The sequence below is a fragment of the Microcaecilia unicolor genome, chromosome 13 (genome assembly GCF_901765095.1).
Source record: "Microcaecilia unicolor chromosome 13, aMicUni1.1, whole genome shotgun sequence".
NCBI classification, from domain to species: domain Eukaryota; kingdom Metazoa; phylum Chordata; class Amphibia; order Gymnophiona; family Siphonopidae; genus Microcaecilia; species Microcaecilia unicolor.
In genome coordinates this window covers 36,001,295-36,027,490 of record NC_044043.1, presented here as the reverse complement: position 1 = coordinate 36,027,490, position 26,196 = coordinate 36,001,295, and positions in this window count along the sequence as shown.

The following is a 26,196-nucleotide window of genomic DNA, read 5'->3' as shown; positions in this document are numbered from 1 at the left end:
GACAGAGAAATATCCAGTGTACCTGAATGCAACTCATCTTGAACTACTACTGAAAAAGGTGTGAGCAAAATCTAAATAAATCTCAGATAGGATTGTGGAGAACTACTACTACTACTTAACATTTCTACAGCGCTACTAGGGTTACGCAGCGCTGTACAGTTTAACGAAGAAGGACAGACCTACTAGACTAACCAAGGGAAAAACATAAAAGCCAAGAGAGGGAAAAGGTGATCAGAGGAGGGAGAAATCAACAGGTCACATAGACCCCAACACCATCGTTGTTCAAAAGCTTGTCCAACCAACCAAGTTTTTATTGCTACTTTAAATTCGAGGACTGATAATTCTCCATGAGTGCCTAGTGGGAGATTATTCCACATTGCAGGAGCTAGGAAATAAAAGGCAGAGAGGCAAGTACATTTGTATTTAGCCAATTTTGGAAGTACTAGTCTATGGGCATTGATAGAATGAAGAAGTCACTGTAGAGAATATTTATTTATTTATTTGTTGCATTTGTATCCCACATTTTTCCACCTATTTGCAGACTCAATGTGGCTTACAATAATATATCATCATAACAGCATATAGAATATAGTATTGTTAAAGAAAATAAATAAGGGGATCCTAGATGGAATGATTTAAATGTCAGTAAAAGTAACCATGATGCTTGATTTTTGAGTAGAGTTCCTCTTTTTTAATTTGTACAAAGAGATAATCTTGAGCAAGGCCAGCTTAACCATTGGACCAGGTGAGGCACTGGCTCAGAAGGTTAAGCCTTTTCTCCCCTCCCCACACCCAATCTCTTCCCCCGAGTCCTGATTCTCTGTCCCCCTCCCCACAAATCCAGCACTGCTTCCTCTCCTTTCTCATTCCCCCATGGTCTTGCAGACAGCAACAACAGTAGCAAGACAGGAAGTTGCATCAGAGGAGGCAAGACACAGCAGAGGGAAGACCCAGGGGCTGGCTGAAGGCAGTCTGGTCTGCTACTACTGCTGTTGCCGGCAAACAATGCAAATTCTACATGATCACAGAGGAGTGAGAGAGGGAACAGTGCTGGACCTGCAAGAAAGGGTGTGTGTGTGTGGGGGGGGGGGGGGGGGGGGGGTACAGTGGAGGAGAAAAGAGACTTGGGGGGTGGGGTGGGAAGAGATGCTGGCCCAAGAGAGGGAGAGATGTTGAACACATGGGAGAGGGAAGGGGGAGTGGTTGGGGGCAGCAAAATTAAAGTGATGCAATGGGGGAGGGAGCAGGTACCACCAAAACAAGTTGTCTCTGGGTGCTACTGTTCCTTGAGCCAGCCCTGGTCTTGAGTAGGTGAACTATTGCATTTTGAGTGTGATGTTATGAAAAACAGGATGATGAGAGCAAATCTGAACATTGTTTATTTTGATGTTTTTGCATCAAATCCCAAAGGGAAAGTGCACTTGAATTTTCCCTTTGAAAGTTGCCTAGGCTGGGGATAATTCTGTAACAGGACACCTATAAAACTTTTCTAAAATGTATGTATTTTAAGTGGATGTTCTTTTATAAAAATCTGCTTCTAGACTATTCCCTATTCATGCACAAATTCTTTCACAAAGATTTCCACCTGTTCCAAGGCAGATGTAAATGTGAGTAGGGTACCCTATGGGCTAGATTCTATATATAGCTCCTAAAAAATATTGGTGCTGAAAAAACGCTCGGCGCTATTGTATAAACCATGCTTAAAGTTAGGCACAGTTTATAGAATAGTTTTTACACCTGGGAATCATGCCTAACTTTAGACGTGGCCATTTCTATCAACTGAAAAGTGGTGCCAATCCTTGCCACTAAATTAGGCATGGATCCCCCTTATTCTGAGATTCTTTTACTAAGGTGCGCTGAAAATGGTCTGCGGTAGTGTAGGTGCGTGTTTTGGCCATGTGCAGAATCATTTTTTCAGTGCACCTGTAAAAAAATGCCTTTTTGGGGGGGGCCGAAAATGGACATGCGGCAAAATGAAAATTGGTGCATGTCCATTTTGGGTCTGAGACCTTACTGCCAGCCATTGACTTAGCGGTAAGGTATCACGTGTTAACTGGGCAGTAATGGTGAATGCACATTCAAATGCCGATTACTGCTCGTGCGCCAGAAAATAAAAATATTTTCAGACGCGCGTAAAAATCTGAAATTACCACCTGGGCCACGCGGTAGCCAGGCGGTAACTCAGAAAAGATGCGCATTGGGTGCATATAGACGCTTTTGTGGCTTATTAAAAGGGCCCCTCTATGACCTGATCTGTGACCTTCCCATTTCCGTGCTCCCCTTTTTGGACTTGCACGGATCTGGAACCTAAATTTACGCATGTAACTGGGTTGGGAGGTGGGGGGGGGGGGGGGGGGAAGGGTTCATAGATGAAGAATTAACCTAAGGTATTGGATACCCTTAGGCTGGCCCTATAGATAAGGGTTTGAAAATCATATGTGCTCTGTACTATGTGGTATAAACATCAGCCATCTCAAAAGGTTATTTCTTTGGCTGCCTTTCTTACACACATTTGGCTTTATATTTTGAGCTGTTTTGATATATACATCTGTTTAAGTATGAATAATTAAAAGAAGAATTAGAGCTAGAAGGTTGAGAGCAGTTAAAATGTAGAACTGACCCTGAAAGACAATTAAAGAAATTACTTACAATTAATGTTCCATTAATGTGCACTTAACATTTAGGAGCTGGAAACCAAAAACCAAAAAAGAAAAAAATAAAGCTTTTCATTTTATTAAGGTCATAGATCTTAACAATTATTCTAAAAGATTCCAGTCTTCCTCTTTTACATTTCATTGCTGCAGAACATAATAAAAGCCATAGATTGGCTAAACCGGGGTGGCCAAGTCGGCTCTTGCTCACTGCAATTTAAAATGAAGAGAAATGTCATTAATTTGCTTGTTGATGATTCCTTTAGGATGGGAGTCTAACAGCTTCTGCTAACCATGACCTCCAAGACCTGCTTTTAGCCATCACGTCGATCTCCATAGAATTCCAGGACCAGACGAGGACGGTGTTCTTGGGCATATTTCTCCCCTCTAAGGCATACAGAATGGGTTGTATTTTAATAGGGTGGATTAGGATTCCTTGGGGTAGTAGAAGTCAGCTATTGTTGGGGTTGGAAGGGTAGAGGGTGGTGGTGGTGGGAGGGTTATTATAGCTGCTCACTGTTATGTATAAATTACAAGCAGAAAACAATAATAACAGTTGCATAGCATATTGTTCATTGTAATACTTTAATAAAAAGATTAAAATATAAAATCGTAAGTGTTCGAGGCTTCTAGAACAGGCCCACGGGGGTGGGGAAGGGACAGGGTGGGGACGTAGACAGGGCCTGCAGGGATGGGACAGAGATAGGGCCTGCAGGGTGGGGACAGAAAGAGAATCCATGGGGACAGGGTGGGGACAGGGCCAAATTTTGTCTCCATGGCATTCTCTATTCAGGACCCAATAGTTAGTTGTGCTGCCCGTTGCCGGTATTAAACCCAGAAATTCAATGTTGGGCCATGTCCGGGCACCAGTATTGAATTTCTAGGTTTGTGGAGCCGCCTAACACATAGCCAGTTAAGTGCAATATTTAGCACTTAACCGGCTACGGGTTACCACATAAAGATACAACTGACTATTGCAGAGTCATGGAATCGGAGGTAGGGTATTATTATGGATTAAGAACTGGTTGAAAGATAGGAAGCAGAGAGTAGGATTGCATGGCCAGTATTCTCAGTGGAGGAGGGTAGTTAGTGGGGTCCCGCAGGGGTCTGTGCTGGGTCCGTTGCTTTTTAATGTATTTATAAATGACCTAGAGATGGGAATAACTAGTGAGGTAATTAAATTCGCCGATGACACAAAATTATTCAGGGTCGTCAAGTCGCAGGAGGAATGTGAACGATTACAGGAGGACCTTGCGAGACTGGGAGAATGGGCGTGCAAGTGGCAGATGAAGTTCAATGTTGACAAGTGCAAAGTGATGCATGTGGGTAAGAGGAACCCGAATTATAGCTACGTCTTGCAAGGTTCCGCGTTAGGAGTTACGGATCAAGAAAGGGATCTGGGTGTCGTCGTCGATGATACGCTGAAACCTTCTGCTCAGTGTGCTGCTGCGGCTAGGAAAGCGAATAGAATGTTGGGTGTTATTAGGAAGGGTATGGAGTCCAGGTGCGCGGATGTTATAATGCCGTTGTATCGCTCCATGGTGCGACCGCACCTGGAATATTGTGTTCAGTACTGGTCTCCGTATCTCAAAAAAGATATAGTAGAATTGGAAAAGGTACAGCGAAGGGCGACGAAAATGATAGTGGGGATGGGACGACTTTCCTATGAAGAGAGGCTGAGAAGGCTAGGGCTTTTCAGCTTGGAGAAGAGACGGCTGAGGGGAGATATGATAGAAGTGTATAAAATAATGAGTGGAATGAATCGGGTGGATGTGAAGCGACTGTTCACGCTATCCAAAAATACTAGGACTAGAGGGCATGAGTTGAAGCTACAGTGTGGTAAATTTAAAACGAATCGGAGACAATTTTTCTTCACCCAACGTGTAATTAGACTCTGGAATTCGTTGCCGGAGAACGTGGTACGGGCGATTAGCTTGACGGAGTTTAAAAAGGGGTTAGATAGATTCCTAAAGGACAAGTCCATAGACCGCTATTAAATGGACTTGGAAAAATTCCGCATTTTTAGGTATAACTTGTCTGGAATGTTTTTACGTTTGGGGAGCGTGCCAGGTGCCCTTGACCTGGATTGGCCACTGTCGGTGACAGGATGCTGGGCTAGATGGACCTTTGGTCTTTCCCAGTATGGCACTACTTATGTACTTATGTACTTATGTACTTATAAGACTGTTATGCAGTAAACCTGGCTGATTAAGAGATGGATATTGGCACTTAACTGGGCAAGTGCCGACTCCGCCCCCATAACACCTCCAAAATAGCCAGTTTTGAGTTCAACTAACCAGTTAAGTGCCGCTAAAAATGACCTGTTAGCCCTGAAGGCAGGCGATTTAACTGGCCAAAAGCCATTTCTGGCCGCTTAAATCTCTTTAAATATCTACCCCTCAGTTAAACAATTTAAGGTATATTTGTTTCTAAGTGCGTTCTTGGCATGAATGTTTCCAGATAGTGTTCTTTGCTAATAGTGGAACTCGGATCAAGCATTATCCCCCAGTTTTCGTAGAGGTCGGCCACGTTTGGGGGCAGGGATCCCAGATCTGCACATAAATTAATTAGCAAATTAGGTGTTCAGTTATTGCAATTAACAAGCACTTAATTGGCGGTAATTAGGACATACCCGCAGATCTGCCCTATGCCCTATTCAATAACATGTGTGGCAATGGAAGGGGCATGGGTGGGTTGGGGGAACTCCCAGGGTTTCGGAGTGTGGTTATAAGCTACCTAGGTTTTCATGCTTAACTGACAGGCGATGAGCACAAGCCCAAAGTTAGGCAGATCACCCTTTACAGAATACTAGCTTTGTGCGGATTATTCCAGCACCAAACTTTGGACAGCATTTATTGAATCTAGCCTACTTGTTGTTTTATTGTGTTGTGATTTTATTATTGCGTAAGTACCTTTATAACCCACTTAGCTGCAAGTGGGCTAGAAATAGTGTAAATAAATAGATTATAGAGTGACAGAGATTATTTTTATGTGACACATACTTCTATACATATATATGCATCCTTTACCGATGTGCAGATCCTACAACTTGTGTCACAGTTGCACTTATTACATTGCTGGTTTAATTATCATCAAGCTTTTCCTGGACTTTATGGAATTTTGCTATTTATGTATTTTTATAGTGGGAAAATGGATCTCTTTTAAAGTATTGATTATCGCAAGAAATGATATAAAATGTATTGTATCCATATCCGTCTGAGGAGTGAAAGGCGGCTTCCAGAATCTACTTCTTTATAGGCAGACCCTCAGGTCTGGAACCAGTACAATAAACAAAAATTTGAGCATAATGGATATTGATGAACAGGAACAATATTACTATTAAAATCTGTACTTCTTTCTTTTTTAGACTACGATAGAGCTGTTTTGTGGGTTGGCTCAAAGCTTGTGGAGCCTGCATGAGAGTGCAAATGCAATGCTCTTTGGGGAAGGATGCCCTGGATTCATTATCTCCTTTGTAAGGCTGGCATTCCATTGGCATGGATTCACTGTTGTCCAAAGCGGATCCCATCCTACAAAAAAGAATGAAGAAAAGCAAGCTCAGAACTTCAGAACTCAACTAGTGGACTACTATAGAAAGGTTGGACTATAGGTAGAATATGTTGTATCTTTAAAAAAGATAGAAAAGAACTGGAAAAGGTACAGAGAAAGGCATCTAAAATGCTGAAGGGAATGGAAATGCTCCTTAATGATAAAGGGAATAGAACTGATCCTTTTTGAAGAAAGGCTACCAAGGTTACGGCTCTTCTGCTTGGAAAAGACAACTGATCGGGTATGATAGAGGACTGTAAAATCCGGATTGCTATAGAACAGGTTAATAGGGCCAAATATTTGTTTATTTATTTGGATATATTTACCGTTTTTTTGAAGGAATTCACTCAAGGCAGTGTACAGTAAGAATAGATCAAGCATGAGCAATAGGCAATTACAGCAGTAAAAATATTCAAATTACAATACAAAGTATGGTACTACTTACAATGTCAGCATAATAGGTAATAGAACATTTTAATTGATAGTGAAGGGTAAAGCAAAGATGGAACACATAGATAGCTAAGAGAGTAACAAGAGTTAGAAAGTAAGGTGGCTGATTTAAAGAAAGTTGCACATGAAGTCAGAGAGATGGTTAAATAGTATCTCAGCTAGGGCAGGAGTGGCATTCGATTTAGGGGACATTCCATGAAACTAACAGGTAGAACATTTAAAAGAAATATGATAGTGTATTATTTCAGGGTGGGAGATTTGTGCTCCTGAGGAAGCGAATGTGCGAAATAAAGGACTGTATTGAAGAACCAACAGATTTTTGGGCTAGATCAGAGTTCTATAGGATACTGTGCCTCTGGAAGTAGTGTGAATGGGGCCGCTGTCCCATCATCGCCATTGATAATGTCAAAACGGGGCTGTTATTTCAGTAAAGTATGGATAACGAGTACCTGATGCAGTGAATGTCAAGTCTATTATTGTCATTATTTGATCAGACACGTTTGATGGATTTTTTGACTGATATATACATCTACATTCAGTGATTGTTATAGACTGGATCATTTGGAGTGGCCTGTCACACAGGATCACTTAGTTATTTTTGGACCTGATATTGGAAATATCACATCAGGCTTTCTCTCTCTATATACACAAATATGAAGATTGAGGACACTTGTTTTCTCTTTGTGTGTATGTGAGGGGATTGGCGAATGAGGGTTATGTGGAACCTGTTTTGGCAAACTTTATACTATATGTTTCAGGCTTTGACAAATAAAGATTGGAATAATTATATTTGTAACAAAAACCAGAGTGATATAATTTGCAGTGTATTATTTCAATCAAAGCATATTTAAGCTGTAGAATTTGTTATTGGAGGATAAGGTCAGGGCTAGCTAGTGTCATAGCTGGAATTAAAAATCAACTGGACAAAATTCTGGAGGAACATGCCCAGTAACAATAATTAGGTAGTCCCGGGGATCACCACCTTTTATCTCTGGGAGTGAACACAGGAAATAGATCTTTCCATTTGGATTTGCCAGGTTTTTTCAAGTGACCTGGACTGGTCACTATTGCAGGCAGAATGCTGGGCTCAATGGACCATTGATCTAATAGCATGGCACTTTTAATGTCCTGAAAAAGAGAGAGTCAAATTTTGGTAGCTTCTCTAAACTGTTTCCATTTCCTCTGCAGAGGCCTTTCTATTGTTTGTCCACTCCTTTCCTAGCTGAGATAATATTTAACTATCTCTCTGACCCCATGTACAACTTTCTTTAGTCACCTTACTTTCTAACTCTTCTTACTCTCTTACTTATCTATATGTTCCATCTTTGCTTTACCCTTCACTTTCAATTAAAATGTTCCATTATGTACTGTGTTGACTTTACAAAGTATGGCATAATGTACTACTTACATTGTTATTTGAATACTTTTACTGCTGTAATTGCCTATTGGTCATATTTGATCTATTCTTACTGCACACCACCTTGAGTGAATTCCTTCAAAAAGGTGGTAAATAAATCCTAATAAATAAATAAATTTTATATATATATATATATAAACATAAGAATAGCCATACTGGGTCAGACCAATGGTCCCTCTAGCACAGTATCCTGCTTCCAACAGTGGTCAATCTAGGTCACAAGTACCTGACAGAATCCCAAATAGTAGCAACATTCCATGCTACCAATCGGGGCAAGCAGTGGCTTCCCTCATGTCTCAATAACAGACTATAATTAGAATGATATAAAGCATTATTGCAAGGAGGACATGCTGCGCTGTCCTGGCTTTGCCCTATTGTAGGCTGGATGATGTACTGTTGTTGTCTTACAATTCAATTTCTACACATACTGTGTGTTAAACAGGACTGGCTCAGCTCTGGGCTGCTGAGAGACTGGGCCGGGCCCGGGGCAAGGCTGCCCCCGGGGCCCTGTCACAAGGCTGCCCCCGGGGCCCCGTCACAGTTCCCCCCCCAAGGTCGCCGCCGCCGCTGCTCCCCCTCCACCTGTCCCCCTCCGTCTTCCACCGGGCGGGGCCCCCTGCATTGAAATCACAGCGCCTCTCACCTCCATGTGAAAGCGCTGTGCCTCCCTTCGGGCCTCCTTCCCTCCCTGTGTCCCATCCTCGCAGAAGTTACCCATCCACTTGGAAATTTTCTTTTTGATATCATTTTTATACCTGATTATTTTTGATACACCCCTTTTTTGATATTATGATTATTATTATTTAATTTTTTCCTATTTTAGTCCTGTTTTTCCCTCCCTTCTTCCTCCCCCCCCTTCTTCTTTCCCCACCCCCATACCCTCTCTCTTTCTCTTAGCACCTTATCATCACTCTCTGTCTATTTTCTCACATATATATTCATATATATTTTTTTTCATGTGCTTATTTTTTTCATGTGCATGTTTCAAATCTACCTCACCCCTTATTATCTATGCACTCTATTTGTCTATACATCATGTTGCCACTCTGTCACTCTTTGTATACTCCTTGTACTCTCTCTGGCCAACAATTTTTGGACACCTACAGACTCTTGTATGTAACCAATCAGATACTGTTTGGAACCCTGTGCTTGCTGTCTATTGTGTAAACATCACACCTTACGTTACTCCCTGTATAAGCATTCATTTTTGCATTACTGATGCATGCATTTACTCTGCAACACCATTTTTTTCCACATTTAATTCTTTTAGAGATTACATGACTGTTATTTTAATATTACTTTTAATATTACTTTTATGGATTTGAAATTGGTTATAATTTTGCTCTGTTTTTTACATCTATATATGTTCATTTGGTTTTAACTCATATATATGTTTTGAGATGTTCATTTAGTATATACGTACACTGATATATTTATTTTGTATGCAGTATTTATGTATTATTTCTGTCATTATATTTGTTTTTATAGACTCCTGAGGAAGGCGCTACGGCGCCGAAACACGGCTGTGTTGAGTCACCTATTCACAATAAAAATCATTGTTTTAACTAATTTATACATCTGCCCCATTGTTTGAATACAGCCTATTTTCCACACCCCTCTTTTTGTTTTCGCTTTTTTGTCCTGTGGGGATCAAGTGCACCTCCACACTCCGTGTGGTTTTTCTCTGACCCGTAAATGTATATGAGAGCATTACTCACTGCTGGAGGTCTTTGTTTAAGTATAACTTTTAAAGGCACATAGGCTCCTTTGTTGATTTTATAAAATATTCATTTTTTTGACCATTTCACATAAGCATCTGTTATAATATTATCCCTCATAATGGTAATTTTTAAAAATGTTTCTGCACATAAAACTGTCCTTTATGCATAGGAATAGACTTATATAAATCTGTGCATCCAATATGTACCCATGGCCTGTATATTTTCAAGTTTAGTCAGAGGAGGTGTTCCTGGGGCTAGGGTTAGAGAGGGGTTAGTAATTACCCTTTTACTTTTGAAAATACACAGAAATGCACATAAATTAATCCTGAAAATTTATATGTGCCAAGAGCAGGTATAAATGTGTGCACTTAGTTTCCCTTAGGCAAATAAATGCTTTTCAATTTGATACTTAGTCTGTCTTTTCATCAATATATAATTGGCAATAAGCTGCTGAATTCCAGCTGTGAAAGACAATTTTACATAAAAAAGTAATTACTTTTCACTCTTTCTGGAATTTAATTATATAATTAATCACTTAATACTCTGTTGGATCATTATTGAGGTTTTCATTAAGATTTTTACAGGTGCGAAACTTTGTGTCACTGACTGTCCTCATTTCTGCAAACGATTTAAGATTTCAGGATACTCCTAATGAATGTGTATCAACTACCTCCATTGTATGCAAATCTGTCTTATTCATGTTCTTTAGGGATATCCTTACAAGCACAGATCTTTGTGGCCCCTGAGGATTGGGAATGAATACTACTGCACAAGAGTGTCATTTATATGGGTTAAAAAGCAAAATTGCCGCGGCATTCTGCACTTATATAATTCAGTACCACAATATTGACTATGAAGTGACAGAAGACAATTTTTGGAGAGGATTACAAGGGTAATTTGGAAGCTACTTAAGTAAACTCAGTCCTGGAGTATAGGCATATACCTAGAGGTGCCTTAGTAAAAGAGATGTTGCCTTCCAGCAGAAGTTTCTCATTAGTCCTGACCTCTGAAAGGTGCAGGGATTTGCAGGCAAGTAATATTAGGATTGTAAGACAGAACTGCAACTGGCCTGCCCCCTTTAAGTGGGTATATGGCATTGACTTGGGAAAGTACTGCCAGGATAAAAGCAGATCATTCCTTTTGTCATTGTGCATATTCAGATGTTGTATTCCTACTTCCTCAAGTGAAACTCCCTCTTCTTTTACACTTTATTGGAGGAGTGGCCTAGTGGTTAGGGTGGTGGACTTTGGTCCTGGGGAACTGAGAAACTGAGTTCGATTCCCACTTCAGGCACAGGCAGCTCTTTGTGACTCTGGGCAAGTCACTTAACCCTCCATTGCCCCATGTAAGCTGCATTGAGCCTGCCATGAGTGGGAAAGCGCAGGGTACAAATGTAACAAAAATAAAATAGATACTATTGGAGATTCTACATGGAATGTTGCTACTATTGGAGATTCTACATGGAATGTTGCTATTCCACTAGCAACATTCCATGTAGAAGGCTGCGCAGGCTTCTGTTTCTGTGAGTCTGACGTCCTGCACGTACATGCAGGATGTCAGACTCACAGAAGCAAAAGCCTGCACGGCCACATTGGTGATCTGCAAGGGCCGACTTCTACATGGAATGTTGCTAGTGGAATAGCAACATTCCATGTGGAATCTCAAATAGTAGCAACAGTGGAGGAGTGGCCTAGTGGTTAGGGTGGTGGATTTTGGTCCTGAGGAACTGAGTTCAATTCCCACTTCAGGCACAGGCAGCTCCTTGTGACTCTGGGCAAGTCACTTAACCCTCCATTGCCCCAGGTATAAATAAGTACCTGTATACGTAAGCCACATTGAGCCTGCCATGAGTGGGAAAGCACGGGATACAAATGTAACAAAACTTTAAAAATAAAATACCTTGAAATGCCTAATATGTAAATCCAGTATTGTGTAAGCCTTGAGGGCTGAAAGTTGCTCCAAATCCTGTAGCTAAATCAAGCTACAGAGTTTCACAAGGTACATCGATTTAGCTATGTGAAAACAGAGTTGTACTGGAGGTGGTGCAGCCATGTTTAAAACTATTTATCAGTTCAATATTTTCCTAGCTTTCTACAACATTTCTATAATTTTCTTTGAAATGTATAAAATAGTGCTTATTATAATAAATGATCCTACTTAGTTGATTGCCTACACTGCTAAAATTAATAATGAGTAAGGGATGAATTGCCACAATATGGCGCTCATTTTCAAAGCATATGGACAACTCAAAAAACCAAAATGAACATCATGTGCATTAAACATCCAAATCCCAATTTTGCAAAGGCAGAATAGGGATGTTCAACACAGCAGTACATCCAAATAGCAAGGGGGTGTGTTCTGGGCATGATTTGGACAGGATTACGGAGGGCCTGAAATTTGGATGTCCAACCACAATTACCAAAAAGGGAAAGGAGAAATGGGACTTGATATACCGCCTTTCTGTGGTATTTTGCAACTACATTCAAAGTGGTTTACATATATATAGGTACTTATTTTGTACCTGGGGCAATGGAGGGTTAAGTGACTTGCCAACAGTCACAAGGAGCTGCAGTGGGAATTGAACCCAGTTCCCCAGGATCAAAATCCGCTGCACTAACCACTAGGCTACTCGTCCACCAAAGAAAGTGTACCCTGGATCTTTCATCTTTCCCTTATATTTAGACTCCCAAGGGTTATCTGGGGGATTGGGTTTCTTAGTGCCTTTCCTCCTCTTGGTATCACTACACCCACTTCATCACAATAAAAACAACTGAATAATACAGCTTCTTAAAGGGGCCAGCACTATTCTTGCACTGCAGGAGTGTCCGACCTGTGGGACTGAGCTTAATTAATTTGCAAAAAAGCCTGACTTCTGCAGTTTTACCCCCCCCCCCCTTAGTAGGAAGTAGTTAATAGGGTTTACTGCAGCTTAATTTACCATGGGAGTGACTAACATGGTAGCTTAGTACTAAAGGTCAGTCACTCCTGTGGTACAAGAATAGCGCTCTCAAGTACCATTATTATTCTGGCCTGATCCTCATAGGATGGAAAAGTACTGCCAGCTTTTTTGTTGGCAGAAGATCTCCAAGAAACATGCAGCTTGAGCTGTTATGCATGCATTTGCATACTTCGCATTTTGTTCACATGTAACCTCATACATACATTGGTGCCCTTTAACAAATGATAAGGGGCAAATAACCTGCGTTAGCGTCTAATGCCCCCCAGAGAAGAAATAATAATAACAATATCTAAGGCTTGATTCTGGTTACCTTTGTCATGCCTACCAACGAAAAAGATCTTTATTCCCCGAGTGTGTCTCCAATCCTGTGCAGGTAAACTACCTCATTTGTTTTAATTCTGAGACACCACGTACCAGTCTCTTTCAATCTCAATTAACTAGCAGGAAATTTATTTAGATAGCTGACAGCCACTGTTTGGGGGATTAATGATCACTGATTTATGAATATTGAGTAGCATTTCAATAATCCAAGCAAAGTAATCACTTGTAGCCATAGCTCCGTTTCCTAACCATTATACTCTGTAGCAATCACTCAGAGGCAGTTAAATGATTCTGATTTATTACCTTAACCTACAGGGCCCAGTACATTTGCTCTATCAGTGTGTAAATTCTAAAAATGCAATTTCCTGTGCCTCTGGAGAGCCAATTTAAGTCAACATTATGCATGAGCCGAGCATGCTTGAATTCTCAGATCTCTTATTTTACTCATTAAATTTGCACTGAACATCTTGCAATTAAAATTTCAGATGGATTTCCTCCCATGATTGACATTTGGCCTTGATAAAATGAGTTCAACTTTGTGTTCTTGAATATTTAAAAGCCAATAGATTGATCTAGACATTTTGTTTTGCACAAGACGGTGATGATGGCGATGATGATGTTGGAGAAGTAATTACATTTATTAGCACTTTAAGACTTCTGAAAGGCTATCTATAACAAATACACTGCAAATAATTTATGAGCACAGCCCTATTGGCAGCTGGCACGACAGGGCTCCTAGTATTCTACGGAGTAATGTGCTTTGTTTTCCAAAGTCTGACCCTCCGATATTCAGCTGGCGGCAGGCAGTGCGGTTAGCTTCCGCCTGCGGCCCTGACCCCGGATATTGAATACACAACAAAAAGCACCAAGAGCCTTCAAAACAGGGCACGGTTCCTTTAATTGTGAAACTAAGAGTCAATCTTCCAATATGGACCCGACACTGGCCATGTTTCAGTGCACAGTGCCTTCGTCAGGGGTCAAATGTGTTCTAATATGAGATAGATGCCTTGTGCAGCAACAAAACTTCCTCCTTATGAAATAAAAAGAATTCCATGCACTTTACGAAGTGATCGCTCGGCACGTTAGGAACAAATTCAATCCCCTCGTTCTAAGGCTCTTTGTGTTTTTTTTTTAATTGTGTTTTGTGTTTTATTTTGTACTTTCTCTGTACTGTTTTTCCAGATGTTCAATGCCAGGGCGATTCCCGTGACCAGCTTTGAATATCCGGGGGTTATTTTGGCCAGCTCTAGCTTAATCAGCTATGTGAATACTCAGTGTTGACTGGTTAAATTAATAGCGGGCAAAGATAGGACTGCTATTTATGTGGGCTGATTTGCCCGCTAAACTTAGCTGGCCAGCATTTGAATATTTGCAGAAAGCTGGTTATATTGCACGATAAAGCTGGTTAGCCACTATGCTGAATATTAGTGGTTAGCTGGCTAAGCGCTATTTAACTGGCCAGGGAAATACCTTGACTTTCCTAAGAGCTGAAACACAGTCTCTAAGCACTATCAATGTAGATCTTAAGACAACACAGCATGTCAATAAACTGAAGCTAAACAGCTGTAAGAATTCATTTATATGCCATGTAAATCTGTAAACAGTCTTGAAATAGATTCTTTGTGATGTGGTAGTCAATTCACTTTGCCTTCATTAATTCCAATGTAAATTTTGGACGTTTTCTCCATGACTAGAGACTACTCTTGGAAGTCATGCTTTCCATTCCAGATGTGACTGCATATATGTTTCTAAAGAATTAAGAATTGTAAACTGCACGAGATCATATGTGGATAACACTTCACGGACAATAAATGGGCAACTCTCTAACTGGATGCTTACACTTATGTGTCAGTTGAGTGTGTAAAGTATAGAATGTTAGCACTTTTGCACATGCTCTCTAAAAGTCACTAATCCATTGGTGAGTTTGGCCAAATGGATTTTTGCTCATCACATCACTATATATGTATTTAAATATTATTTTTATTTAAATATCACTACTTGAAGTTTCTTTACATCACTGATAGGTAACCATAACTTCATCCACAATCTTTTAAGTTAAAAAAAATACTTTACACACCCTAATATGTAGCATGGACACATTGCATGTTTAATGCATTTCACTTTAATCAATATGCATGTTCACATCATTAGGTCTCACCTAAGGTTTCATTACGAACATATCTTTATTATCTTCTCAAACTTGTGTCATCTATTACTTTTCATGTTTGATTTTGGTTGTCATTTATGTTCTATACAGACCCCTGACACAGGATTTGTGCCAGGGGCATAGCCAGACTTCGGCAGGAGGGGGGGCCAGAGCCCGAGGTGAGGGGGCACATTTTAGCCCCCCTCCGGTGCCGCCGACCCCCACCACCGCCAACTTTGACAACCCCTGCCAATGACCCTCTCGACCTCCCTCCCGCCGCCAACCCTCCCCCGCCATTGCCATGGGCTACCTTTGCTGGCGGGGGATCCCAATCCCCACCAGCCGAGGAGGTCCTCTTCTTCTTCCAAAGGCTTTGTTCTGTTTCTGATGTCCTGCACGTTGTACGTGCAGGACGTCAGACTCACAGAAACAGAACAAAGTGGTTGCTGGCTGATCTGCAAGGCTTCGTTCTGTTTCTGTGAGTCTGACGTCCACAGAACGAAGCCTTCGGAGGAAGAGGAGGGCCTCGGCTGGCAGGGATTGGGGTCCCCCACCAGCAAAGGTAGCCCACAGTGACGGCAGGGGAGGGTTAGCGGCGGGAGGGGGGGTCGAGAGGGTCATCGGCAGGGGGGCCAGGACCAAATCTACGGGGGCCCAGGCCCCCTGGCCCCACGTAGCTACGCCACTGCTTTGTGCACCAAAACATGGCCCATGGGTCATTTAGGAAGGAATTGATGTTCAAGGTGTACGAATAAAGAAATTGTGTATCGATTTTGAAGGCTCCTGGTGCTTCTCTTTGATCTTTGGACTTGTTTTGTACTTTGAACCCTCTCTGTGCTGCTTTAATAGCAACATAGAAACATGATGGCAGATAAGAACCAAATGGCCCATTCAGTCTGCCCATCCACAGCAACTACTTTCCCTAAGAGATCTCACATGCTTTCTTAAATTCAGACACAGTCCTCATCTCTACCATCTCCACTGGGAGGGAATTCCACATGTCTACCACTCTTTCCGTGAAAAAGTATTTCCTTATATTACTCCTGAGCCTATAACCTTTTAACTTCATTTTATGCCCTCTCATACCAGAGTTTTCCTTCATTTGAAAAGGGCTCACCTCCTGTACATTAATGCCACGGAGGTATTTAAATGTTTCTATCATATCCACTCTCTCCCACTTTTCTTCCAGAGTATACATATTGAGAACCTTAAGTCTGCCCCCATATGCTTTATGAAAGAGACCATTAACCAATTTTGTAGCCACCCTCTGGACCAACCCCATCCTGTTTATATACTTTAGTAGGTGCGATCTCCAGAATTGCACACAGTAATCTAAATGGGGCCTTACCAGAGACTTATACAAGGGCACTATCACCTCTTTTCCCCTACTGACTATTCCTCTCCCTATGCACACGAGCATCCTTCTGACTTTGACCATTGCCTGTCCTACCTGTTTGGCCACTTTGAGATCATCAGGCACAATCACTCCCAAGTCTTGCTCTTCTTTCATACATCCCTTAGATTTTTGCAGCCTTAAGTGTATGACCCTGCATTTTTTAGCATTAAATCTGAGTTGCCGATTGCTGGACCATTCTTCAAGCTTCACAAAATTCCTCCACATGTTATCCATGCCCTCCAGGGTGTCTGCCTTATTACAAAGGTTGGTATCATTCACAAAAAGGCAAATTTTACCAGACAGTCCTTCCACAATATCACTCAAAAGATGTTAAAAGAGCCCGAGGACCAATCCCTGCAATACACCACTGATAACATCCTTTTCTTCAGAGCAAACTCCATTGACCACTATCCTCTGTCTCCTTCCACTTAACCAGTTTTGAACCCAGTCACTTTAGTGCCCATACCGAAGACACTCAGTTTATTTATTGGTCGCCTATGCGGAACCATGTCAAAGGCTTTGCTAAAATCCAAGTGCACCACATCTAGCGCACTTCCCATATCCAACTGTTTTGTCACGCAGTCAAAGAAATCAGATTTGTCTGAAAAGACCTGCTTCTAGTGAAACCATGCTGCCTTGGGTCCTGAAGTCCATTTGATTCTAAAAACCTCACAATCCTCTGCTTTAGAAGCGTTTCCATTAGTTTACTCACCGCCGAGGTCAGACTAACAGGTCTGTAATTATTATTTATTATTTATTGCATTTGTACCCCACATTATCCCACCTTTTTGCAGGCTCAATTCACAACCTCTGTCTTACTTTCACTCTTGTACACCTTCTCCAGTCTTCTGGGACCACTGCAGACTCTAAGGAAGCATTGAAGAGGTCAGACAACGGAGCTACCAAAACGTCCCTGAGTTCTTGGAGCACCCTCGGATATATCCCATCAGGCCCCATCATTTTGTCTATTTTTAGTTTAGCTAGCTCCTCATGAACACAGTCTTTTGAAAATCAGTCCTGGTCTACTGAACATACTACTACTACTACTTAACATTTCTAGAGCGCTACTAGGGTTACGCAGCGCTGTACAAATTAACAAAGAAGGATGGTCCCTGCTCAAAGGAGCTTACAATCTAAAGGACAAAATGTCAAGTTGGGGCAGTCTAAATTTCCTGAGTAGAGGTATAGTAGTTAGGTGCCGAAAGCGACATTGAAGAGGTGGGCTTTGAGCAAGGACTTGAAGATGGGCAGGGAGGGGGCCTGGCTTATGGGCTCAGGGAGTTTGTTCCAAGCATGGGGTGAGGCGAGGCAGAAAGGGCGGAGCCTGGAGTTGGCAGTGGTGGAGAAGGGTACTGAAAGGAGGGATTTGTCTTGGGAGTGGAGGGTACGGGTAGGGACGTAAGGGGAGATGAGGGTAGAGAGGTAAGGAGGGGCTGCAGATCGAGTGTATTTGTAGGTTAGTAGGAGAAGCTTGAACTGTATGCGGTACCTGATCGGTAGCCAGTGAAGTGACTTGAGGAGAGGGGTGATATGAGTATATCGGTCCAGGTGAAAGATCAGGCGTGCAGCAGAGTTCTGAACGGACTGGAGGGGGGATAGATGGCTAAGTGGGAGGCCAGTGAGGAGTAGGTTGCAGTAGTCAAGGTGAGAGGTAATGAGAGAGTGGATGAGAGTTCGGGTGGTGTGCTCAGAGAGGAAAGGGCGAATTTTGCTAATGTTATAGAGGAAGAAGCGACAGGTCTTGGCTATCTGCTGGATATGCGCAGAGAAAGAAAGGGAGGAGTCAAAGATGACACCGAGGTTGCGGGCAGATGAGACGGGGATGATGAGGGTGTTATCAACTGAGATAGAGAGTGGAGGGAGAGGAGAAGTGGGTTTGGGTGGGAAGACAATAAGTTCGGTCTTGGCCATGTTCAGTTTCAGGTGGCGGTTGGACATCCAGGTAGCAATGTCGGATAAGCAGGCCGATACTTTGGCTTGGGTTTCCGCAGTGATGTCTGGTGTGGAGAGATAAAGCTGGGTGTCGTCAGCATAAAGATGATAGTGGAAACCATGCGATGAGATCAGGGAGCCCAGGGAAGAGGTGTAGATTGAAAAAAAGAAGGGGTCCAAGGACAGATCCCTGAGGAACTCCAACGGAGAGCGGGATAGGGGTGGAGGACAATCCATGAGAGTGTACTCTGAAGGTATGATGGGAGAGATAAGAGGAGAACCAGGAGAGGACAGAGCCCTGGAACCCAAAAGAGGACAGTGTGTCAATAAGTAAATTGTGATTGACAGTGTCAAAAGTGGCGGATAGGTCGAGGAGGATGAGGATGGAGTAGTGACCTTTGGATTTGGCAAGGAACAGGTCATTGCAGACTTTAGATAGTACCGTTTCTGTCGAGTGTAGGGGGCGAAAGCCGGATTGAAGTGGATCAAGGATGGCATGAGAGGAGAGAAAATCAAGGCAACTGCTGTGAACGGTGCGTTCAAGTATCTTTGAGAGGAAGGGTAGGAGGGAAATGGGGCGGTAGTTGGAGGGACAGGTAGGGTCAAGTGATGGTTTTTTGATGAGTGGTGTGACTACAGCATGCTTGAAGGTGTCAGGGACAGTTGCCGTGGAGAGAGAGAGGTTGAGGATATGGCAGATGGTGGGGGTGACAGTAGGAGAGATGGTGTTAAGTAAGTTGGTAGGGATGGGGTCAGAAGAACAGGTGGTGCATTTCGAGGAGGAAAGAAGATGGGCGGTTTCCTCTTCAGTGGTATCAGGAAAAGAGGAGAAGGAGGCCTGGGTTGGTTGGTTGAGGGAGTGGGTTATAGGGTGAAGAGGAGGAGATGGTTTGGTGGTGAATTAGAGGTTGATCTTCTGCACCTTGTCGCGGAAGTAGTCAGCCAGTGATTGAGGAGAGAGTGAGGGGGGATGGGAGCAGAGGGCACTTTGAGGAGGGAGTTAAGTGTGGCGAAGAGATGACGAGGGTTAGAGCTGAGGGAATTAGTCAATTGGGTGTAATAGTCCTGTTTGGCGAGGAATAGGGAGGACTGGAAGGAGGATAGAATGAATTTGTAGTGAATGAAATCAGTATGGGTGCGAGATTTCCTCCAGAGGCGTTCAGCCGATCGGGCACAAGAGCGAAGGTATCGGGTGCAAGGGGTCAGCCAGGGCTGGGGATTAGTACGCCTCGTGGGATAGGAGATGGATGGTGCAAGGGTGTCCAGAGCAGAGGAGAGAGTGGCACTGTAAGTGGAGACAGCCTTGTCGACAGACTCGGAGGACGTGATGGAAGGGAGGAGATTAGAGATACTAGAGGATAAGGTGGGAGGGTCGACAGCCTGGAGATTCCTAGAAGTAGTGGTTAGTGTTGGGCGGGATTGAGGGTTATCTTTTCTCCCATTCTCCCCGCCCAGTTGGCTGCGGTGATGGCGTCGGGTTACTACTCTCGCCCTCCTGCAGTTTTCAACCTCTCCTCCTACCACAGTCTCACTGCTTCTTGTCCTTTGAAGTTCACTCCATCCGTCTATTCTACCTGCTGCCACTCAGAGTTGCATCATTTATCACCCCCCGATAAGTCCCTCTCTTCCTTCCTTACCGACTTCAATGCCTGGCTCTCCATCTTTCTTGAGTCCTCATCCCCATCCCTCATTCTTGGAGACTTTAACATACACACTGATAACCTATCCAACTCATAGCTTCTCAGTTCCTCACTCTAACCTCCTCCTTCAACCTCCAACTGAGCTCCACCACCCCTACTCACCAATCTGGCCACTGTCTTGACCTTGTCCTCTCCTCTACCTGCTCACCCTCCAATTTCTGCGCCTCAGCTCTTCCTCTCTCTGACCATCATCATCTGAACATCCATTCCCATTAGCATTTGTTGTCTGCAGTCCTACCCCTGGCCTTTCATCCGTGAACACAGAACAGAAATAATTGTTAAGCAGTTCAGCTTTATCTTTATCAGCTTCTACATATTCCTTCTCCTCACCCTTGAGCCTCACTGTGCTGTTTTGACACTTCCTCCTATCACTTACATATCTAAAAAAATGTCTTGTCTCCCAGTTTTACCGTACTTGCTATCTTTTCTTCCATTTGTATCTTTGCTTTCCTGACAGCTTTTCCAGCTTCTCTTAGCTTTTCTAGTTATTTTTGCCAGTCTTCCTCTTTCTGCGTTGTCTTGTAATTTATGAAGGCTAGCCTTTTTTCTCTTTCCTTTTCAGGTACTACATTTGAGAACCAAAGTGGCTGTCTTTTCCTCTTACTTTTACTTACTTTTCTAACATGGTTTGTTGCCTTTAAAAGAGCTCCTATCAGTTTTGCCCACTGCTGTTCTGCTTATTTCATCTGTTCCCAACCAAATCTTCCTTGAGATATTCCCCCATCTTTGCAAACTTAGTTCTTTTGAAGTCTAGAATCTTTGATCTTGAATAAGCCCTCTCCTCATGTGTCTTAATATTGAACCAAACCATCTGGTAATCGCTAGATGCCAAATGATCACCCACTGTAACATCAGAAACACTCTCCCCATTTGTAAGCACCAGGTCTAGAATAGCTTCATTCTGTGTGAACATCGCCAAAAGAAACACTGATTAATGGCCAGTCTCTTTTAAAGACCCTCCTTTACCCTCCCCACTCCTCAAATTTATGAGCTGTCCGTAAAAAAAAATATGAAGAAATGTATCCGTCCATAGATTTGCTTACTGTTCTCATTACAAAAGCATTTTTATTGACAGTCACTGTATGAATTGGTGAAACTGTATGTAAGATCGTGTTTGGGGATTTGGCAAGCCTGCCTGCTGTGACAGCTGTAATTACGCATTCATCTTTCACTCCTATTTCAGCAATGACTGGAGTTTTTGTTATATTACTGAAATTGATTACCTTGTAATATGGTTTCATTTTCTTTATGCATGCATATAAATAATTGAAATTCATTAAAAGTAGGTATGGTTTCATCTTTCTTGGGGTAGTTTAGGAATGCAATAGGTGCTGCCTGTTGGTTTCGTTTCTGCAGCTCTGGTCCTTGCTTAACCCTGTGGAATGCAAGAAAAATGAAGCCATTTGGGGACCCTAAATTTAAAACATTTAGATTGATGGACACTTATATGGCCAGCAGAGGGTACTGACTGCATAAGCACTTTAAAAAAAATTGGGTACTTAAATACATAATGTTGGCTGTTTAAGCCAAGTTTTCTGTTTCAGTTTGGGGCATGATTTGGAGTCGTCCAAAACAGAGCTAAAATTTGTCAGGCCACTGGCAATATTGAACTGCTCACCAGATAATAACAGTCCAAGTCAAATCACACAAGTAGCCAGTATTACTGTGACTAAATTATTCATTCTGGGTTGTACATATACTTTCTGTGATTCTACTTGAAAGGATAGCAACACTAAAAATGCACATGAACAGATAGGTTATCCCAGCCATTTAAATTTTGTCGCTTCTGCACTGATGAACATCTATTTCACTGTTTTCATTAATAGTGTCTATAGACTCAGCTAAGTTGTGGGTTAGAGGTTAGCTGAAGGAAGGAAATCCTTTAAGGGCACTCTGGGTCAATCTGGAAAGAGGGAATGGCAAATGTTTCTACATTGGTGTGATGTACAGGCCTCTTTCACAGACAGAAGTGGACAAAGATTTAATCGAAGACATTCAAAATATAGGTGTGAAAGGGGAAGTACTACGAATAGGTGATTTTAATAAGCCAGATATTCATTGGGTATCCCTATTATAGGTCTTTTAGAAGCAAGGAGATCCTGAAAATCTATATTGTGCCTGAGGTACTCAGGAACACACCATCCACCCACCGGAAGTTGACTAGACTGTGTGGTCAAATCCACCCACACCAGGGAGTGATCGAAGACCTTGCCTGGACTGACCAATGCCAACGAAATAGAAGAGAAAAAGGGTCATTGAACAAAGATATAGTCTAGGCGAGACTTTATACTGAGAGCATGACCAGGTGGGTATAATCACGCTCTTCGAGGTGCAAGAGGCGTCAACAATCTGCAAGGTACAACTCAGCCACAAAAGAAGACAGCATCCCAGCTCCAGTGCAGCGGCCTTGTCCCCTCGCACACCCAAGGAACAGCCTACAGAAGGGGACATAACTATATTCATGTCACCCACCACCACCAAGTCAGAGTGAGCATAGGGAAGCAACTTCCTCAGAGTAATGGGCTGGTTAAGGCCATAAATTACCCACAAAATTCTCTTCGCTGCACCCATAACTAAAAATGAGGTTGGCTTTATGATGGAGAGACTTATGAAGCAATAATACCACCCCAGGAAGAATAAAGCACCTCCTCCACCCAATGCCATTGCGGCTTTTGGTGTTCCAAGTTCAATAAGCGTGTCTCCTGCAGACACCCAATATCAGCGTGATGACGATTGAGGGTAGATAAAATTTTAGCATGCTTGTGAGCTGACTCCTTCCCACTACATTCCAGCTAACAATCCTACATTCTGGTGGAGTCATAGAAAAGATCTGACTCTAGGGAGTTTTGCCTTAGAGCCCAATAAAGGAACAAACTTGAGGGGCCGCATCCCGAGCCAAAATACAAGTACAGATAACAAAGGTGTAACCAGATGACCCCTGACACAAAATAAATGCAACATTCGAACCTCCAAAAGCATGGTGCACGACCCTCATCTTAACCTTACCTCCTGCTCCCTCCACCCCTTCCTCCCCTATCCCCAACCTACACCTCACTCCCCCACCCCTCAACATACCAAGACAACAGTGGAGGAGTGGCCTAGTGGTTAGAGCACCGGTCTTGCAATCCAGAGGTGGCCGGTTCAAATCCCGCTGCTGCTCCTTGTGATCTTGGGCAAGTCACTTAAACCTCCATTGCCTCAGGTACAAACTTAGATTGTGAGCCCTCCTGGGACAGAGAAATATCCAGAGTACCTGAATGTAACTCACCTTGAGCTACTACTGAAAAAGGTGTGAGCAAAATCTAAATAAATAATACCACAAATCCATGCAGTAGAAGAGAAGACCCACCTTAAATGCAAGGGGTCCCGCATTCTGCCCCCTCATAAGACAGAACACTAACTCAACAGAGAGGATCTGCAAAAACTGGTACAGCGATGAACTAGTAAGATCCCCCAATAACAAATATACAGGGTGCATTCCCAGTAAGGACCAGCCCAGGTAAAGGACACCTGAGATAAGCATGCTCAGGTGCCCAAAGATTCCGACTTCTGCAGTGTGATGATGAAGTCCTGAGCAGCAGGGAAGGAGTCAAAAGATTTCCACTGACCAGCCACATTAACTTTAAGGATAGCAGGACACACAACAGGAAGTACTGCTAGGCTATCACAGCAGCCCAGCGGTACTTCCCACTCTAGCGTGCCGTCACATTCGGTGCTACAAAAATATATTAACTTTTGTAGCACTGGGGTATACCTGGTGGTAATTGGGAAGTGGCAGTAAGGGCTCCCCCCGAAATGGCTGCGCGGCCAGTGCTTTACTTGCTGCACGGCCATTTCCTGCAGGAAAGAAAGACTTCCCTTTTACCCGATGCCAACGCAGACCCTCTTTTGCCGCAGCTTGGTAAAAGGGGCTCTCTCAGAGTTTCTAATCTTGGAGCATACAAGGCAGTGTTTCGAATATTGATGCTGACTACAAAGTGGTCCCGGGCTTTAAAGGAGAGATGTTTTCGACTAACGATGAACTCCAATGATTCTGTAAGAGGTACATGTCTACTGCTTCTCTTTTTGCTCTTGGAAGAGTTTTGTTGCAATTTCTTTCAAATCAGCGCTCAGCACTATTCTATAAAGGATGCGCCGAAATGAGTGCCCTTTATAGACTAGCGCCTAGTGAGGATTCCCATGCTCAGCTTTGGGTGTAAGGATTTATGCCACCTGAAACGTAGTGTAAATCCTGTTGGCGTGGATCCTTGGAATTCTATAACAGTGCGTGCATCTTTTAAGAACGCCCCTGATCTGCCCATGCTCCTCCCATTTCCATGCCTCCTTTTGGGTTATACGCTATGGGACTCGGGTGCCCAGACTTATAGAACAGCATGCAGTCAGATATGCACGCAACCCCTAATTATGGCTAATTAACATCAATAATTGATTGTTAGTATACAATTATTGATGTTAATTGGCTTCTTAATTAGATTGTGTGTTGACATTTTTAGAAAATTATTTCTAATCTCCTCCATCTCATTTTACATTTCTCTCTTGAATTTTGTCTGCCAGAATATCAGCACAAGTTGAGAAATTTTTCAATATGCATTCTTTTCTTTTGTAATTGTCAAATAATCTAATTATTTTCCTGTTGCACCTTGAAAGTTCCATATTTTGCTGCTACAAAGACAAGGAAGTCTGGTCCCATAACATTACCATTCTTCATAAATCTCACTTTGTATACATTTCATATAGCTTGTAACTTATTTACACACATTTTATCGAAGTAGAGTGAGAAAGACAAAAGTTTACGTGTTGAACAAAATTCAGCCGCTAAACTTATTCCAGTCAATATTCAGCTGGTGATGATCAGCATTTTTTAAAAAGACTGACCAACACCATTTAAATTATCCCCCAGATATTCAATGCCAAACTACATGCAAGTGTCAGCATGGAATATCCAGGCCTGACTAGACTGTTGCTGGCTGCTGGAACTTATAAGGGCTCCAGCTGGACCCACATGAGATACTGTATGGATCCCATCTGGATTTTGGCTGGGACCTGTGTAGTCCAAATATCCTGCCCCCCTCCCTGAGCACATCCGATCCCCTTTTGCCCTGCTCGAGACCCAAAAGCCCCCCTTCCCTGAGCCAACTTACTAACTCTGGTGGTCTAATGGTCCTTTGGGTGGGAGCAAACCCTACTCACTCTTACCCCTAAAGGTTCCTAGGTGAAAATGACCAGCGTGATCTCAAATATTAGTCTTGTGGTACTACCATTAGTACTATGAGACCACAGCTAGAGGTCATTGTGGCTATTTTTACCTAGGAACCCCAAGGGGCAGGAGCAAGCGTTGTTCACTTCCGCCATACGGACCACTTGATCACCAAGACTGGTAGATAGGCAACAGTACATAAAAATAGGCGCATGCCACTCTTTTTTTTTTTTTTTTACATATATGTGGTTGTGTAATTTTATAAAAGTCCTTTTTGTATGCAGAAAAGGTTTTAGATGCAGAAAATCCATAAATTTACCCCAAAGAGGCTAATTTTCAGTCTTTCCATGGTGCTCATGGGCCTGAAGGTGGATTTTGAAAACAAATGGAGTTTCCATTGTAGTTTCCACCAAGCTGCTAGTGTCACAGTGAATCTGTACCCCAGAGGTACAGAATGGAAATTGTAACAAATCCCCAAAATGAAATTTATTTTATTAATTTATTTTTATGTTTCATTTCAAAAATAGAGTGCACTATTTGTAAAATGAACAAAACAATTATAAAATGAACCACAAACGACCCCCAAAGTGACATAAAATGGGGGGGAAAATAAAAAAAACAACAGTACACCTTTAATTTGAAATAGATCTGAAGACAAAGCAGTAGAGGTGAAAGGAGAGAGCTGCAAATTCCACTGAAATCTGTATTTGTTCTGCTTCACTGTTTGTCTAGTTTCCTTGTAGCAGTTACATTGGAG